Source organism: Poecilia mexicana, unplaced genomic scaffold, assembly GCF_051168715.1.
Source record: "Poecilia mexicana isolate PSO_F unplaced genomic scaffold, ASM5116871v1 scaffold_14, whole genome shotgun sequence".
Lineage (NCBI taxonomy): Eukaryota > Metazoa > Chordata > Actinopteri > Cyprinodontiformes > Poeciliidae > Poecilia > Poecilia mexicana.
In genome coordinates, this window is record NW_028263383.1 from 5760847 (window position 1) to 5764636 (window position 3790).

At 37.5% G+C, this 3790-nt stretch overlaps 1 long non-coding RNA gene across 1 annotated transcript; it reads right to left on the reverse strand.

Annotated features, from left to right (window-relative positions):
* Positions 1-1702: 1702 nt before the first annotated feature.
* Positions 1703-2772, reverse strand: LOC148155439 (uncharacterized). The gene is made up of 2 exons (XR_015765282.1): positions 2605-2772; positions 1703-2024 (listed from the first exon to the last, which is right to left on the reverse strand). It is a non-coding gene; the product is annotated as an uncharacterized LOC148155439 (long non-coding RNA).
* Positions 2773-3790: the final 1018 nt, after the last annotated feature.

The window sequence follows — 3790 nt, forward strand, 5'->3', positions numbered from 1 at the left end:
CTTCCAGATCCGACAGAGTTCTGCGACTTTCACAGACAACAAGATGCCAGCTGCTACTACTTTTGATTGGATTTCACGCAGCTCTGCTCATTCTGTTGTGTTGGATTTTGTTGTGGTAAAAAGAAAAGCTTCCGCTTTTGTCACACCTTTGTATCCACACAGGATGAGGACAAAATCACTTTTCCACACAGCTTAGGTGTCCGTTCTGAGAGGTTATCTTCCGCTTCAGGGCATTAAAAAATAAGGTTTCACTGCTGAAGTCAAAAGGTGATTAATGATTGTTCCAAAGTCATTAATCTGGAGAAAAATCTGGGAGAAAAATCTACAATAACGGGAGGAAAATCTGTAATAACGTATGATTTGGCCCACAACGTTCCAGAAATACTCGACAAAAACAAGTCTGTAGGGTGCCATATTTTTAATACTTAAGCTTTTTAGTAATAACAGCCAATGCAGTTAGTGAAATGACTAAATGACAGCAATTGTAGCATAAACAATTTCTAAATGATAGATTATTCTTTTTAAGTACTTTACCTAATAACAAAATATGAAGCAATGAATAATAATCTGTTAGTTTATCGTTCAAGAAGTAGTTTGTGATTCATGTTTACTTTCTGAGGTTCCATTGAGGATCTTATCAGCATAGAAACTTTAATTCAGAACCAGCAGTCGCTCTCTGTCGTTGAGTGTTACTGCTTCCCATTCTAGGAATGGGCACCGAGCGTGGACTGCAAGTTAAAGAAGCCAGGAGAAGACACTAAAAGATGCTGATAAGGGAACTAGCGGCAGAATAAGTAAAAAAAAAAAGTTTGTCCAAAGTCCGACCTCCATCCTATTTCTGATTGGCCAGTAGGCCTGTCCAGTGCGACTGGTAGTGAAAGCTGCGCCTTTGTCGGATTCAGAGGAATGTCTGATAAATCTCTGGTTGCACCAGATATTTTTTTTCACAGGTATCCGGCAATGCTATCAGCCTTGTATGTTCTATTTAGATGTTTAATACTTAGTCTATAAGCAGTAAATTCTGTTGAATGAATGTTGTAATTCTTTTAAGTTACAACACACACACACGCACACCTACACACACACCAATGTTCACGCAGTCATGATTAGATAGAAAGTTATTGTCTCACTCGTTCATTTTATCTGGTCCACATAAACAGACAAAAAAAAAAAAAAACTAGGTTTGACACAAATTAAATTTTCACCAAGGTTTTATAAATTCTTTAGGACAGAGTGTTAAAATTTAAGTTTTCTCCTAAAGTCAGAACATAAGGTTCTAAAACTTTATCCGCTAAATAAATCAGGCTGTTCCAGGGAGAATAAACTGGCAGTGTTCCCAATTTACTCTCTGCTGAGGAGCCTTTTGATCTGAAATCTTGATAACATCCTGATAAATTCACTTTTATTTTTGTCAAAGGTGACTGTGAAAGCAGTTACAAAGACCATCTGGGGCAATATTTTCTTGTCAGCCAAACAAACAAAGAAATGAACTAAAAAGTTAAATCTGGAAGATAAATCTGCTGCAACTAGATGGTACTACATCAAGATAAAGTGAAGACTATGCTTCGGGTTTTTGTGTTTTGTTTTTTTTCAGTGTGACTTACTACTATAATGTCAATTTTCACACTTTAATCCATTTTCTCTAATTATAGCGATAGCCAAGCTGTTATATTAGCTGCCTTATTTTTTTTTATTAATTCAATTGCATTTGTCTTCGACGTTGAGCTACATTCTGTTCTTAACACCACAGCAAGAGCACATTCCTTTCTGTGATCAAGCAAAGACCCTTTATATGGCTAGATGAAAGCGAGGAACTTGAACTGGTTTGATAACACCCGACGAGCCAGCAGTAGACCTGTCAATATGGGAATCCTTCAGCCTGAGGCACTTTGGAAACATGAATGCACCCAAATGCACAGAGTAGCACAGTGTTCGGAGCACAAGGCAGCCTGATGCAAGTCCTCTGCAGTAAGTTCTCTGTTGTAGATGGCCGTGTGTTTTCACAACCGTCAGTTTCACTTTCCCTACAAATTAGCACAGGGCATTGTGTCGGTAAGCATGCAAATCATATTTACCATTTGCAAAAAGGAAGATGCTCAGAGGCACAGGTGTACCCAGAGAGAAAGAAGGAGTGAATAGAGAAGGGATGAAAGAGGGGAAAAAAAATCCAACTGAGGGATGGGGAATTAGAGAAATGAAGGGGTAAGAGTGAGGGACGGAGCAGAAAAAAAACGACTTGGAAGGTTTGCTCTGGTACTGTGAGTGTCTGTGATCCAGAGATGATCTCTTTGTGTAATTGGATGTGAATACACAGAATAATCTTATATAATGTTCAAATGAATACACAATGGCACACACACGCACACACTATACAAAGACAGGCGAATGCTGAAAAATTTGCATCTACATCGAAGGCAGACTATTTTTTTCAACAAACTAAGTGCTGCATTTGTGTGCAAATTGGTTCGGCAAGGAGATTAAACAATGAAGGAAAACTCAGAAATAAATAAGGCTCACAGGTTAGTAATTAATAGGAGGTATGTGAAGGTGTTAGCTTTAGAGGATCATTCTGTGGGTGAGCGTGAGAGTGTCAGGAGACCTCACCTAAGCAGAGCAGCTAATATACAGCTGTGAGCTCACAAGCACCACGGCTCCAAGGAATTTTGCCTCCCTCATGGATGAGCATAAATTCATCTTCTTCTCTCATCTTCCAGCAGGAACATCCTCTACAGCACTCGCCCTGGGTGCACGTCGAGGGGGTTAGGGACAGCTGCTCACCTACCCAAGTGAAAATTAAATGGAACAATATTCTTAACGGAACAGCAAAGAAATACTTGAGAATACAATGAATGAATGTTAAAAAATCTTGATCACAAATTCCTATTTTGTGATTTGAACAGTACTTTTTTTATTCCACTTTTTCTTTTTCCTGTCCATTTTTGTCTTTGTCTCCTGTGATGTAAAAAGATAAACATGAAATCTCTATCAGGATATAATGCGTTTAAAAAAAAAAGCGGAAAAAGACTTGAGAAAAGGATCAGAGGAAAACAGGCACAAGTTCTCCTTATGACGAGGTAACAGCTATTAAGAAAGCATTTCTATCCATGCAATATAGTTTGACCGCATGAGGCCCTGCGGGAGACACAAATCTTCAGTAGATCAAGCATTGAACTGCACCATTGATTTTATGAACTAATAAATCAGCATACGCCCTTATTTTATTCATGCTGCTATGCATTTATTTTATGTATTTTAAACTGTATGTGAAGAGATTTTACTTGGTGGTGAGAGGGTTCTGGAAATTAAAAAAACTGAATCTAAACGCACATACTGTGTGGATTAAAACTAATTACTATTCTATGACAAAGTTCCAATAAGACAAAAAAAACAAAAAAAACTGCCTTTTAGCATGGGTAAGCTCCTTGTTCTTCAGTTTTTTGGGGTTTTGGAGCCTAACAAGCCTCATATTCTAACTTAACTTGGCAAATTTGAATGATTGTACATTAATAATTTAGCTTTTAGGGTTTTTATGACAAGTCTGATACTTTCCTAATTGTACGTATTTCTTCTGCCATGTAAGCAGACATTCTAACTTTTGTGTAATATTTTAAACTTTTAAGTTGTAATTAATACAAAAGCAAATGAATGAAACACTGGCATTAGATGTGTCAGCTAATGTCAAAATTCTTCCCAAGGACTTTGTATGTTTTATTGTATAACACAATGATCTTAGTCTGTATGGTGTCAAATCATCATACGTGAAGTTGTCAGTATGAAACCAGTATTTGGC